General features: G+C 40.7%; 1 long non-coding RNA gene across 1 annotated transcript in view; it reads left to right on the plus strand.

Annotated features, from left to right (window-relative positions):
• Positions 1-14,943, plus strand: part of LOC308114642 — a 111,208-nt gene that overhangs the window by 19,615 nt on the left and 76,650 nt on the right. The window contains exon 3 of the long non-coding RNA XR_013935626.1: positions 10,994-11,116. This is a non-coding gene — a long non-coding RNA (uncharacterized lncRNA). The remainder of the gene's footprint in view (positions 1-10,993; positions 11,117-14,943) is intronic.

The following is a 14,943-nucleotide window of genomic DNA, read 5'->3' on the forward strand; positions in this document are numbered from 1 at the left end:
CTATTTTTAATTATTGTGCAGCTTTGGCAACATAATATCCTCTATATCCTTGCTGTTTCTATAAAATACCACATGAAGTAGTTGTGCGGCTCTTAGAAGCACCATTATATGTCGTATCATTCTCCTGGGGATGCTGCTTTCCACTTACAATGTATCTGCATTGCCAAAAGCAAAGAGCCTGAAGTTCAGCCCATTAAATGGATCCAAGTTATCCTCGGGCCCTTCTTCAGTCCAGCAGGGTTTTATGAGGGTATATTTCACTGACTCACTGGCACAGCTGAGCAGGGAAATCCTTCTCTTCACGGTCTAGTTGGGATGACTGATGCAAATATGCTGCTGCTGAGTCCAGACACTGACACCATCATCACACTGACCCAGTTAGACGACAGAGGGAGAGAGAGAGAGGGAGAGAGAGAGAGAGAGAGAGAGAGAGAGAGAGAGAGAGAGAGAGAGAGATGTTCCAAGTCATTGGTGACTTACATTTACTCCTGTGACTCCACATGTTTTAAGTAGTTTCCGAAGCCATTAAAGCTTGGAGCCATGCATCGCAGCCCTGTGATGTGGGGAAGAGGAGGAGATATATTTCAGGTCATTTCAGATCTATGCTCAGGACATTTTCCGCTCATGCTAAAAAGAAAGAGATCAACTTCAGATCATTTGCGATGCAGATTGTATATTTCCGTTGGACCACACGTGCTTTTTTTTTTTTTTTTTTATCTGTGCTGCACTTTTATAAAAGACACATATGGTAGTGGTTATCTTTGCATGGAAGCTATATGGTGGTCATTTTACTGAAAAAAAAAAAAAAAAGCAAAGCACACATATATAGTTTCTTTATCTTCTTATCTTGTTTTCAAAGTAACATTAGCATTTCCTGCTCTTTTTTTTTTGGACCGAGGCCTTCCTCAGGTTATTCAATGCTAAATGGTGCCGAGGAAGCTATCACTTAGACATTAGAATTAGATATCGGTTAACTGTTTTCCTAATCACGTTGAGGTCACACATTTAATTGCTGGCTGCATTTGTTTCCGAGGTAGTGCTTTTCCAATGAATACCGTCCATTCATGAGATGCCTCAGACTTGCTGGGAGGTCGTCAGGGTGGATGGTGGATGAAAAGGCCCGACTGCAGCGATCTGCCTCTGATTAACTTCAGACATGTTTGCAAAGAGCAGCTCCGGATAGACTACAGCGTCTTCCGATGTTTATTTTTTTTGTGTTAATTGTAACCATGATTTTACAAAACAATCTGGAATTTTTTTGTTAAAAACATCCAACATCAGTGTTGGTTCACAGTGCGACCTGTATTGTGAAGTTTGGAGTTTTAATACATCCCAATTATTACTGAGTATATCTATAAAAGGTACCGGTTTGCAAGAGCAATTGTTCAACAAGAGAAACTTAATGTGAGCCGCAGCTCGTTGTACTCCCACCAAACGGCAGTTTCATCCGCAGTAGTTTCTTACAGCATCACACAAAGCAAACGTTGGCTTCTGAGAGCGAACAGCCACTCGTGTCATGGCCATGGATCACTTGTCATGAAAATGGGACAATCTGAGCATGAAAACTGAAGCCTTGCCTCTTGGAACAGTGGATGTGACAAAGCAAGGTAGACTCAAAGGTTCATTTATACTACAAAGTAGGTTTCTTGCTTGGGGTCATGTCATAACAGCTACAGCTTCCTTAATTTCCTGAATGAAGGTCACAAGATGTGCTTGAAAGCACTGCGGGCTTGTAAAGTGAAGAGCTCAGGCTGTTTCATTACATGAGAACAGAGGTCATGTTTAGGTTCTTGAACTCACCACAAGTGCTGGTTGATTCCTCTCCTAGCCATTACCCTCTCTCTTGTCGCTCATTATTGCCTCCAAGGTAATTTCTTTCACTGGATATAGTGTGCAGTTATTGGAATTACCGGAATGTAAGATTCTTCCCAAAATACTGGGAACCGCATGGCCTCTTTGTCACTCGCGTAGGGTTAGGCTTCTTCTTGTTTGTATTCCATGCAAGCGGTGCTGGCTTTACTGCTCGTTAACCTTTCCTAATACGACCTGCATGTATTAATAACACTCAGTGGGAAAGGTCAATCAATGTATGTGTGCGTGTGTGTGTGTTTGTGTAATTGTTTGTCACTGGCAACGAAATGCAACCTATAAGTGGCTCAGTATAGGAGGTATATGGGCTTGTCAGAGAGCCGGTGAGGGTAAATTGAATTTGCTTTAAATAATTAACTAGGACTGATGGTTTGATGGTGTGGTGCACTCGTATGTCCTGGGCTGCAATGGTCAAATCTCAGTAATGATGGTATGCAATCAAATGCCTTGCATTTCACGATGGTTCTTCACAATGAACGGCCACATTACAAAAACATTGCTTTGCCGTTTGAGATTGAATTTTGAGCTATTAACTCATTTTAATGCATGTGTGTGCATTACAGATTAGAGAATAGTTTTCAGCAGGAAGCCATTCAGTCCAAATTAAATGCAATTATGATATGACTATAACACTTTAATTTGAACTGGAGTGTGTTGGTCAAGGACATAATTGTTGTATAGAGATAAATAATTTAATTGGATTCAGTCTGACCTTAAGGGTTATTATAATGATTGTAAATGTATATATTTGACCTGTGTGACCGGGTTAAGGAGCTCAAATCGATTCTCTCATTGAGATGTTGCATGTGAGGCCAGGCTGACCTTTTTAGTGTGACAGTGTTTGGGATTGTAGCGCTCAAAAAAGCTCAGTAAAAGCAAACTGATGTCATTGTTACATGTCTTTAGAAAAAAAAAAAACACTTTCAAAAGAGTGTGGATACATAGAACTGAGAAACAGTAGCTTGTCCACAAACACAACTGCTGTGTGCAGAATGTGCAACATTGACTCAAGAGGCCATAAGACATACTTAAAGAAATGACAATAAAGCAGCATGCAACCTTTCTTTAATATGCAGTTAAATTTTTTTTTTCTATCTGCACAGATAGAACACATCTGTTCAGAACAACCTAACAGCTTTGTCCTCCTCGCAGAATCCCTCAAGACTTCACCTTACAAAAGCTGTAATGATCCTCAACTCTTAAGTCCTGGCAAAAGAACTGTCAATATGTTGTTGGTTTTTTTTTTAAGCTTTTAAAGATTGTTCAGATTTGAATTGTAATCAATCAGTCTAAAAGAAGTATGGGCAGCATGAAAACATTTAATGAGTTGCATAAAAACAGAACCCTGTCAAAGTACAACATCATCTCCCTGAGACAAACGCGTAAGCTTTAAACAGTTTAGGTTCATATTACATGTCAATCTCAGCCTCAAAACCTCACATACACTCAAAAGGTGGCTTGTTTTTAGTAACCCCTTGTCCCTGGTGACGAGGCTGGCAGAGTGGAGAGTCGAATTACACCTAATCTGAACTTAAAAACATCACACAAACTCATAAGTGGCTTGTTTTTGCAAAACCTGTCGTCCCCCAGTGACGGGTTTGGCAGAGTGGAGCGTCAAGGCACACCTGATGCCAGTACTTGTAAATCCAGTGAAGCTTGACTCTCTGCTGCGAAAAGCAGAGGAGGAACAACAAAGAGCACAGCTAGTTACACGCTATGTAAGTGTCAGTCAAAACAACAGCTGACTCCTTCAAATAACAGTATTACTTTTTTTACTTTTTTTTGGGGGGGGACTGAAAATGACTTACAAAATGAATCGGCCTTTACATTATGAACACTTATCACGAAGTGATGACACCGATTCTGTCTACATTACGGGATCTGTTAATGAGTGGAATATATTAAGTTGCAAGTTTTCCCCTGAAGTTGTTTGGTAAAAAGCAGAAGAAGGATTTGACAAGGGTCAACTTGTGATAGATGTCTGGGTCAGGGATGAAACTGCAGCTTGTGTGTGTGTGTGTGTGTGTGTGTGTGTGTTTGTGGTCCATAGTGGTCAACGTCTGTCAAAAGTTGTCCAAGGAAAGAACAGCAGTGAACTGGTCACAGGGTCATGGACAACCAAAGCTCATTGGCGTACGAGGGGAGCAGAGTCTGGCCCGGGTGGTCCGATCTAACAGACAAGCTACTGCTGTAGAGGTTAATGCAGTGTCTGTTGCAAAGAGTGTATTACAGCTTTTGGTGCTTCTGGAACCGAAAGGAGGCTTATACAATAGAATAAACAATGTTGTGGCTGATCAGCATAACACAATAGCCAAGAAAATCTTTCCAAGTGGTCTGAACGATGTTTGTTTTGACAAAATGTTGTTCCTCAGGTTTCAACAGAAATGAAGCTTCTCAGTGCACCAGAGTTCGTCTGGACATGTTGAATATAGTTAATCGCAGAAAGGCTTATCCAACTATTTTTTAGCCCCGAGATTGTGAAAGATACTTCCATTTCATCACTGAAAATGTCTCACCAGCCTTCAGTTGAAATGCTCACAATCCAAATTACAATTATACACCTACACGCTATTAAAATCCGTACGCAATTTGTTGGTCGGTTGACTGTTAGGTGAATGAGAATGATTCACTCACCCGCACCCTCAGCCTCACTCTCACCCACAAGCCAAAAGAACCACCCAAAAACTCAGAGTTTCTTGGTTCAAATGTACCCATTTATCAGTCTGTTTGTTTTGGACGTCAGTGACTGAGGCGTGTCAGAGCTTAGCAACATGCGCGCAAAGTTCAGCTTTCATTTAATTGCAATCCACCAAAGGCCCAATTTTGGGTCCCAATCCATGTTTTAGAAAAACAGCCGACACAACCCACTGCAGATGAACATTTCATGTTTTCTCGGTGTGTGATTTCCAATCTGACTGAGGCCCGATAACGGCGACATTGCTGTTACTCATTCCCTCAGATCCCCTGCCTTCGTCTTCCCTAATCAGATTTCTCTGGTTGGGTTATTTATCATCGCCAGCTCTGACTGTGAGTGATGCTTGGCTAATGGGTTTAGCATTCAAATCTGCTGGCTTGATGCGACAGAATCCCAACAAGGGTTGTCATTCCTGCGGCTGCGGCAGCTTCACAGTGGCGTAAAGAAGAAGGAAATAACATTGTTGAAATTTGCATTCATGTCGTGTTTTTCCTTTTTTTTTTTTTTTTTGTATTTGGTCAAATTTATATTGATTTTAAAGGTGTTTGAAATTAAATGGAGGGGCTGCGAGGCAAGAAGTGGAAAAGAAAGAAAGAAAGAAAGAAAGAAACGACAGAAAGAAACGACAGAAAGACAGACGCATGCTTCAAATGTGATGAAACGGACAAATACAAAGATGTCCACCCATCCATTAATCCCACCATACATTGAACCAGCCATCCATAAACAGTTCATTTGTTCCAGGGGTGGCGGCACAAAGAGCGATCATGACTCACCAAATGAGGGTCAGGAAATTAACAAATGAACCAACAAAACAGAACACAAAGCAAAGAAGCTCGCCGGCGTGACAGGGCGGAGAGCACGCACGCCTGGATGGGACAGTGTGGTGCTGAATGACAGTTATGGTTATGCCAATAATTATAAGTCATAAACCCGCAGCTGTGTGAAACTTCGTCTTCGCTCTATTTTCACGACTGCACCTGCGCCGTGTGGCAACGTTATGCGGGTATCTGGTTGTCAGACAGGTCGGTGTGTCTTCTTGTTTTGTATAATCGGCAGTGATGACAGAGCTGTAAATTACAAGACAGCTGCTCGTCGGTCTTCACTGATTTTTTATTTTCGCGCCGCGATATGGGGTTGACAGTCAGGTGGATCATTTTCTAATGTTTGATCTCAGACCATAAATTAACTTTGAGCAGTGATAACAAGACATGGCATGTTTGCATGTGTGTGTGTGTGTGTGTGTGTGTGCGCACACGTGTGCGTGGGAGCGTGTGTGTGTGCGTGTGCGTGTGCGTGTGTGTGTGTCATACTCTTCAGTCTTCACTGCCCTGCCACCTGTTCCATGTAAATAGCTCCATATGTGTGGATGAGAGACTTTATGTGGCTCATGGGAAACATTCTGGACACCCTTATCACCTCATCAGTCATCAGTACCCCCGCTTACAAAGAAACGACTTCACTTCAAAACATGCAGAAGGAGGAGAATCACTATAAGAGGCTGTGATACTGTGAGCCTTTCACATCTAAGTCCCTTTTCTAAAACTTTCACCAATCAACCTCACTCATATCTGCATTTCCGTAAACTAGTCCAGGCCTGCGTATGGGCGATGAGCTGATGCAGGTTTGTGTGGTTGTCAGTCATTACATATTAAAAGCACGTGGCACTCAGCTGACCAGACTTTCACATCTTCATTCATGTGTGTCAGAAGCACATCTGTATGACTTAACACGTCGGTGAAGCCGAACAACCTGCTAATCAGGTTCTGACTCGGAGCAAAACAGCTCCTAAGTGGTGATGGTATCATTACGCATGTGTTCCGGGTTGAGGCACGTCTCAGGTGATGTCATAATGATCCATACCGACCAGGAAGATGAGGTCTGGGATTGTTCATGAAGTAAAAATAACTTTTTGGTTTTCCATAACTCACTGCATGTCCAATCAGCATTTTACCTGGTTTACTTTGATTTGATCCTTTTCCTTTTTTTTTATATATATATATTTGCTTTGCCCTACATTTCTTTTCCCCATTATTTAATCCCAGCATTGTTTGATACTATTCTCTGCTTTCTTGAGTGCCCTAGAGTACATAACTACATAGAATATATTAATTGAAAGGCTTTAATCAGCTTCGATTATCACAGTGCGTGTATGCTTTGATGGATTGACAAGCCACTGTGCCCATGCATCATTTTGATTTAGCGGCACTGTGGGAGTGTTGGTATGCATGACCATGTGTGTCTATGTTATGTGTCTCAGCATGACTTTGAGTCTCCCACTTAGCTTTGTAATTATCTCTTTCAGCTATGACTGTTAATTGTAGTATTGGAAAATTACTGTCGTACATACGCAGAGAGAGTGACTCAGGCTCTGAAGCAGCTTCTACTTAAGTTAAGTGCCGAAGAGATATGTATTCAAGCGTTGTACAAATACAAGTGAAGTAACCCCCCCCCCCCCCCCAAAAAAAAACATAAATGTAAATGAAGACAAGATACAGTTATTTGCATTCCTCATAATGCCACGTTACTCAGAGTTTAACACAAATAACAGATAAGTGGTTAAAAGTTAAGAAAATGTACTAGTTTGTCAAAGAAAACAAGCCAAATTTGAATCTGATGTCAGCAACACATTCCACAATGATTAGACAGAAGTATCACAAAGCTGAAACAGTAAAGAGCACTAAAAGAAATCTGTGTATGGACTCATTAATTAGAAATGGGTCAGTAACATGGCTCAGTATCAAAAGAGTCAACTCAGACTGGTGAAATCCAAACCTTTTTTCAGAAACCACGGATGCCAGGTCTCATGAATTGAAGAAGACGGGGACCAGCCAGTTTATTAACACTGCACAGTTCAACAACCAACGATCCTATGGCATGGCATTAGTGACAGAGAAGCCTACACATCTGAAAAGGCACCAGCAAATTTGAAAGGTATAGAGAGGATACAGAGCTTTAATGAGATGTTGGAACAATACTTCAATCCCTCTAAACAGCACCTCTTTCAGCGAAGGTCTATTTCAGCCAGACAATGCCAGAGCAGATACTGCATCCATCACTAAAGCATTAATCCGTGTGCCGCAGCGACCTGCCTGCAGTCCAGACCTTTCACAGACAGAAGTCATTTGATGCATACCAAAGCAAAACTACTGCAAACGAAACCCTGGGCTCTTAATCACTAAGAATCCTCTATCAGACTAGAATGGGACAACTTCCCTTTTCCAAAACTCCCCAAAAAAACCCCAGTTGATTCACTCTGTTAATATCCACAGACCTCTTTTATAAAAAAGAATAACAAAAAACAAACATGGGCCCATTGCCAACTAATTTGAGATATGTTGCTTTTCATATTCAAAATCAGACATGCTCATGTTATCTCTATCCTAATGTAAATAAAATATGGGTTTATGAAAATTGCGAGCCATTGAATCCATCCGTTTGTCCGTCCTTCCATCTTCTCTACCACTTATCCTGTGCAGGGTCACGGGGCGTTGGAACTCTTGTCTATCACAGAGCAAACACACACAGAGACAGGCAACTTGCTGGGATTATTTTCATTCATAAGTTGGTGAAAGTTTTTTTTTTTTTTTTTGCATGTATAGACTTCCGAGAAGAGGAAGTGACAATCTGACAACCTGTTTTTGCGTTGCTGATGAGTGCAACACATTTGTACAAACACATCAAAGAGCAAGTGAGAAAATCTCATTGTTCACTCTGTCTCATGGGAGCTCCCGCTCAACCAGAGAGAGGAAATGTTTGATTGAAAGTAGAGAAAGATAACACTTTCTTATTCTTATATTTCTTATCAGATGGTGGAAAGCTGCTCATCAACATTTTTTACAAGGCCAGGGGAAATTAAATCATCTAATACCTTTCGTGCCCCAAAGAAGTCAGGCCCACTCAAGCAGAACTGATGTCGTGAACCGTTTGGTCAGCAGTGTACTTGATAGGTGTGAAGATAAGAAGGATTTTGACAGATTATTTTAATAACAAGGTTTGAACAAACTCAGAAAATTTGCACACCTCACAATGAAGCTGTAGCATTAGCCACAGATTAAGTTGACAAGTTTACATTCGAGTGTAAACCTGTATGAAGTGAATTAAGGGTACAATTTGTGTTGAAAGCAGAGCGGGGACATCGGAAAAAGGTATGATGAAGGAGCTCAATAATAGTATACATTTTCTTTATTTAAAACACATTAATTTACAGCTTCACTCCAACCACATCTCAGTAAAACTTGTGATGAATGCAATGACGCAATGCAGAGATGTAATGCTTCAGGTGCGTCGACTGAAACGACTTAGGCAACGTTCACACAATGTTTCAATTGAAAATGCATTGTTTTTGCGTTTTTCGTTTCAGAAAAGCTTCGTATCTAAATGGTAACGTTTTGAAAATGAAGCCCATTTACACAGAAATAGCACAAATGCTGAAAAGGATGTAGTTAGCATGTAGAACCACCAGTGGGGGCTGTTGTGGGGGCATGACTGTCTGGAGGCCGTCATCGACGTTATCGTCCATCTACTGGTGCATGCGCAGAACGACTATTTGCTACGGCTGGCTGTGGTGCGCATGCGCAGCAGCAGCATTTGAGAAAAAATGTTGTTATCCTCAGTTTCCACGGCAACTTTAGGAGCTGTTTTCAAAAATGTCTGTTTTCAGTGGCTCCCAGCACTATTTATGTCGTTACGCAACAACAGTTTTCAGTTTTCACTTTGAAAACGTTGCGTAAATGAGGCCTCATAATACGTTTTGCTTCTGAAAGCAGAGTCTCTCAACACATCGTACCGTTCCGTAGGATTTTCTGAATCTTTCTCTGTTGCTCTTCTTTTTCCCACAGTTCTTACTTTGTGACGCATTATTTCCCAAATTTTCTTTTTTCGTTTTGCTTCAGACTTATTTGCCGTCATCGCTCCAATATGTTTGACAACTTCCTCCACCAACACATCCAAATCCAGAGTTTTTTGTCTCGTGGTATCATTGTTGTTACTGCTCACAAAACCTGTTTTGTCATTGTGATGTGAGTCACGGCATTACTCCTCGGCGATCACCTGCAAAATATATGCAAACCAAAACCTCGATCTTTTGCAATTAGCGTGCAATTGAAAATGTTTTATACATAATCCTAGAAAATCAGGCCCAATAGCTGTTCATTTTGTAATACAGAAATTATAGAATTTGATAAAAAAAATTAATAAAAATTCAACTTGGTGAAAGTCGCATTGTTTAGAGTTTGAGTTAAGTTTTATTCTCAATGTGAAAAAAAAAGCTTTGCTTTTACTGAGAGTTTAAAATACCTTTATTTGATGTGTTGGTTCCCAGTGAATTGCCTTTAATCACAATGCAGGAGAAATAAATGTTATGGATTTCCTCTCAGCAAATTGCAGACTGATTCAATGCGATGGAGCCTGAAGTCAAACACAGAGCTTGTGCAGTAGTAATCGGCAGCCTGATTTCACTGGTTCAAATATATGAGTGCCGGTGAAACAGGGAATACAGCCGTGTAGGCAATTAGAGGTGAGTGGAGTATAAAAACAGGTTCTCAGTTAAGATGCCTACACATCCAATATGTCTACTTTAAGATTTCACATCACTTTGGGTGAATCTTTTTCTCATCTACATTCCTCTCTGTCTTTCACCTTGTTGCTCAACTTCACTTCAGTCGTTCCCACTCCCGTCATGTGTCTGTCCCCATTTAAAGAGACTCCTGAACTTGAGTAACATGCCAGACGGAAACGTACATACGAGGTGATTATTACCTGCAAACTATCAGCCGTACAAAGTTGCGGAACAGATTTATTTATATCAAAATGACACACGTTCCTCCTTTGATGTTGATTTTTGACAGGAGCAGAGATGAGTGTGTATCTATTTTATTTGACAAAGCTGACAAGAGTGACAAAAAACAGAGGGACTGAAGAGTGTTGAGAGGCACAGCGACTGACAAAAGTTATAAAACTCCAGCTTATTTCAATTAGATGTCACAGAGTGTCGCTTAAAGCCTTTAAATGTGTTCCGGAGATATACAGAACTTCTCCGCTGTGAATAGCGTGTGCCTCGTATGTTTTTCTCGTTTTAAGAGACAAAAAGAGACGCTGGGTCGGGAGTCATAAAAGACACCCGCTTCAGTCTGTAAAGTTAAAGTTCAGTGGTAGGAAAGTCCTTTTATTCATCCTTCAGGATAAAATCCATAGGAAAAATATGCATAACCATACTACCGTATCTCCTCTTGGCTCTGGATTAGGACTTTCAACTAAGTTCGTTGTGAAGGAATGTTTTTAATCAAATCTCAGATTACATTAACAATTTAAAGGCATGATCCTACTGGCAGGTCGGATATTCAGCCTGCTTCAGTATCAGGAAATAAAACTTTGGTTTTACCATTGATAACAACTGCAAGTGACAAAGTTTCCTGCTTCTCTCCGTAGGAGTTTGAGCCGGTGTTTCGTGGGATGTGGATCTTCCCTGAGACGCCACCGAGTGCGGGAGACACTGGGATCTTGGTAAACTCATACTGAAGCTACAAGATGGTCATCAAAGAGCGAAACGTGGTAAGTAGACATCAGTGAACACCTTTGTCGTGCTCCTCCTAAATTGGGGGCAATTAGGAGATCATAAATGATGCATGGGGCAATGAGAGGAAGGCTGTAAGGGCAAGCAGAAGAGAAGCTATAGTGTACAGGAAGCAGATAAAGCACTATCATAAAAAAAGAAAAAAAAAAGAACCTCGTGTCCAATTTTGTTTGTTTGTTGCTTTTCTTGAAAATGTTGAACATCACTGAAAGCCCCTTTTCTCACTGTACGGGAATGCAAGTGTCAGGCGTCCACGTCCCTCTGGTAAATTACCCAATAGAGCAGAAACTACTTTTTAAGAGAAGTGATATCACAAACACTCAGAATTTAGGTGAGCCCAGAGAATCTTTTCCAATTTCAGCGGCGAAAACCCGCAAAACAATTTTCTTTTCTCACGTCAAACTCTGGACATCCATCATTCTGTAGAGTGAAGGTCAAACATTGAGGAGGAGTCGCAAATACCAAAACACAATTTGGAGTGTAGGGGGACTGTAAATACAGTTTCTGACCAGGCAAAACACTCATGGATGAAAGAGAGAGAGAGAGAGAGAGAGAGAGAGAGAGAGAGAGAGAGAGAGAAAGCAGAAGAGACAGGGATTACCTGAGCATATGTTTTGGTTTGGTCAGTTAGTTTCAGTTGTGAAAACACAGATGTTTAATTTCACATTTTTAATTTTATTTTTGCAATACTGTTGGTCTTTACTTAACACAAAGAAAAATGTGAGCTTGTTGCCATGTTTTAGCCCAATAATCGTGTGTGTGTGTATGTGTGTGTGTGTGTGTGTGTGTGTGTGTGTGTGTGTGTGTGTGTGTGTGTGTGTGTGTGTGCGTGTGTGTCACAATTTTGCGAAAAGAAAGCCACAGATTATTGCACATGAAATGTTATTCATACAAAGCAGCTCTAGCGTGACTATCCCCCTGCCACAGCACTCAACAGCCTATTGGAGAAACACAACAGAACAAATCTCAGTGAAAATAACAGTCTGCAAATCTCACAGGGGAGATTCTCTCTCTCTCTCTCTCTCTCTCTCTCTCTCTCTCTCTCTCTCTCTCTCCCTCTCTCTCTCTCTCTCTCTTCAGCTCCGTTCTGACTTTTTTTTTTTTCCCAACCGATATGGAAAAGAAAGTGGGGCTTTTTTTTTTTTTTTGTTAATTAGCAGAAATGATCTTCTTATTTGTGTGCTGGGAAGTTGCTATAGGAGTGTTTCTCGAAGCGATCGCATCGCAAAAGGATGGAAAGGTTAGTTAAAGTTAGGACATTTATCGAATCTGCTGAGTCAGCGTGCAATACTTAGTTTTTTTAGTGCATTGTTGCTATAATATGTAATCCATAAAGTTGAATTGGACTTCTTTGGCTAGTAAGTGTATCTGGAGCACAGAAGGTAATTAATTGCATTGACTGTAATTAATTTCAGTAATAAGACTATAGAAAATAGAAATAATCCACATTCTATTATTTGACGGAAAACTGATGTCTGTGAAGTCCCACCCTTTCGAATATGGAATAATGACATTGGTAAAGAAAATATCTAACTGTCGGAAAATGTTGACGGAACTTTGCCACTGCAACACATGCAGTGTAATTAATTAAAAACTAATTTACAAGGCCCACAGTTAGTATTTCAGGGTCCAATTGTTTCCCTTTCCTCGCCTCAGACCCATTTTCCCTCTAACAATCTCGGCTTCCAGACGGATCTCCCCACTGAATTGCACATCTTTTCACATAATCCTCTTCCTGCTCACTCAGCACTTGACCATTCTGCTTAAAAAAAATGCACATCAAAATCTGCATTCACATTGGTAGGATAAGAATGCAGCTGCATGTTAAAGTTGTTTATTTTTGCTGCTTTGGCATTTCTGCTGTGTACCTGTTAATGAAGTGTCGCGTGGCAACGTTTTGGGGGCGGGCGGGTAATTTATTTAATGATCTTGCATCTTTATTAATGCAGTTCTTTATTGTTGGCAGGGCCATTGTGCCTGTTACACCTGTGCTTTGTGGGCACGTGATAGTTAATACTAATTCAGATAAGGATCTTGCCACTACAGGTTTGTAAGAAAAAAACTAATGGAAAGGTATCTGCTTTACTGACCGCCTTGGCGTATGTACTTCTCATAAACATGAATCCTAGATCGTTTACAATATCGAGAAGATTCCAAATCTACTTAATGCCCATGTACTAGTCTTTATGTTAGCCCCCCCCCCGGGACTTCGATTGCGATTGTCCAATCACAGATAAGATTCGCCAGGCGTGTTAACTTTACCGTCCCAGTACTGTCAAAAAGGCTCCATTATATACTGCCAATTTGCCATTAATGCAAAATCAACATGTGAAATACATATATTACAAAAAAAAAAACCCCTTGCGGAATCAAGTTTCTACACGCTCTGCATTTATGTGCTGCAGGTCAACATATTTGGACGATATGTTGTTGTACTCAACAATATTATGGGATATCACAGGCTCACCCGCAGCCCCACTGTCAAGCACACATTAACATCCAAGAAGTTAAAGTTACATTATCTTCGAAAAAAGGGGCAAATTCTCCCACTGTTTGCACATTTTTCACCATTCTATAGCCATATAATCCAAACACACCCTTTCAATCTTGTCTTCAAAGAGTTATGGACCAACAACCAGTCGTCCGCACACTTGTGTGCAACTGCTGCACACAACACTGAAATGTTCTGCAAGAGTACAACAAAGAAGGCAATACAATGTCACATCTCTTTTCCATAAAAATCCATCTTTCTTGAGTGTTAGTAAATATTCCATCAGCGCAGGAGAGATTGGAGAGATAAACAGCTGTAATTTCCACACAAACACGCCGCTCTTGTTCGCGGGGCATCGCAGTTCATTTCGGTTTTCTTCCTCATCATCATTTTTTGTTTTTCTCGATTGCTTTGACGCTCTTAGCATTTCTGTGTCCTCTGGATCTCAGAGCATCGGTGTCACAGTTATCTGCTCATTCTGGCTCATTTTGTTTCCCTCCTCTGGATCGGATTGAGATTCCTCCCTTTGCCCACCCCTCTTCTTTTTCCTAGCAGTTCTCTGTGATTTCTTCACTCGGCTGTTCTGTTTTTTTTTTTTTTTTTTTTTTTTTTTTTCCTGTCTGGGTAATCTCTGTGATCTCTATGTGGGTTGTTTATAACTTCTGAACATGGCACTTCCCCACCCCGACTTACTTTCCCCGAGTAACAGTGCAGAGAGGAGTGTGCTCATTTCCAAGGTGCTCAGTACACTTATCTTTTATTTCCCTCTAGATTATTATTTTTTTTATGGCAGTTCAGTGTTGTCAGATGTTTTATGGTGAGAAGCAAGAGGTAGAGCGTAGAGAAGATGGTTTCTCCTGTATTTTCCCCGTGGTGATGTTTTAACATTGTAGTTACATGTCTTTTACAATTTTCTATTACCTTGAGTGTTTCTCCCATGCTGGAAGTGTTCTTACACTTCATATTTTCACACAAACAATCACTTTTTTTTTTGCGCGAATGATCGAATTATCATTTTTGTATCGGTTATGATGGCTGCTGGCTGTTCGGGAAACTGTAAAGCACAGCCTGGCGCGGCTCATTGCTCAGATGAGATTCTGCAAATATATTGTAGCAATAACAAACAGCAAAAAACTGCGAGACATTTTTAATAAACAAGATTTAGACGTCATTTCATTCTCTCGGAAAAGTCATTGAGCGGCCGCTAAACAAGTGGTGGTTGCTAGGCAACATCAGAGTGGTAACTTTTGGGTTGGCACGCTGATTTGAAAATCATGGTTGATGTGGTTATTTGCGTGTGTTTGTGCATTTTTA

This window comes from Lipophrys pholis (assembly GCF_963383615.2).
Source record: "Lipophrys pholis genome assembly, chromosome: 9".
Classification (NCBI taxonomy): domain Eukaryota; kingdom Metazoa; phylum Chordata; class Actinopteri; order Blenniiformes; family Blenniidae; genus Lipophrys; species Lipophrys pholis.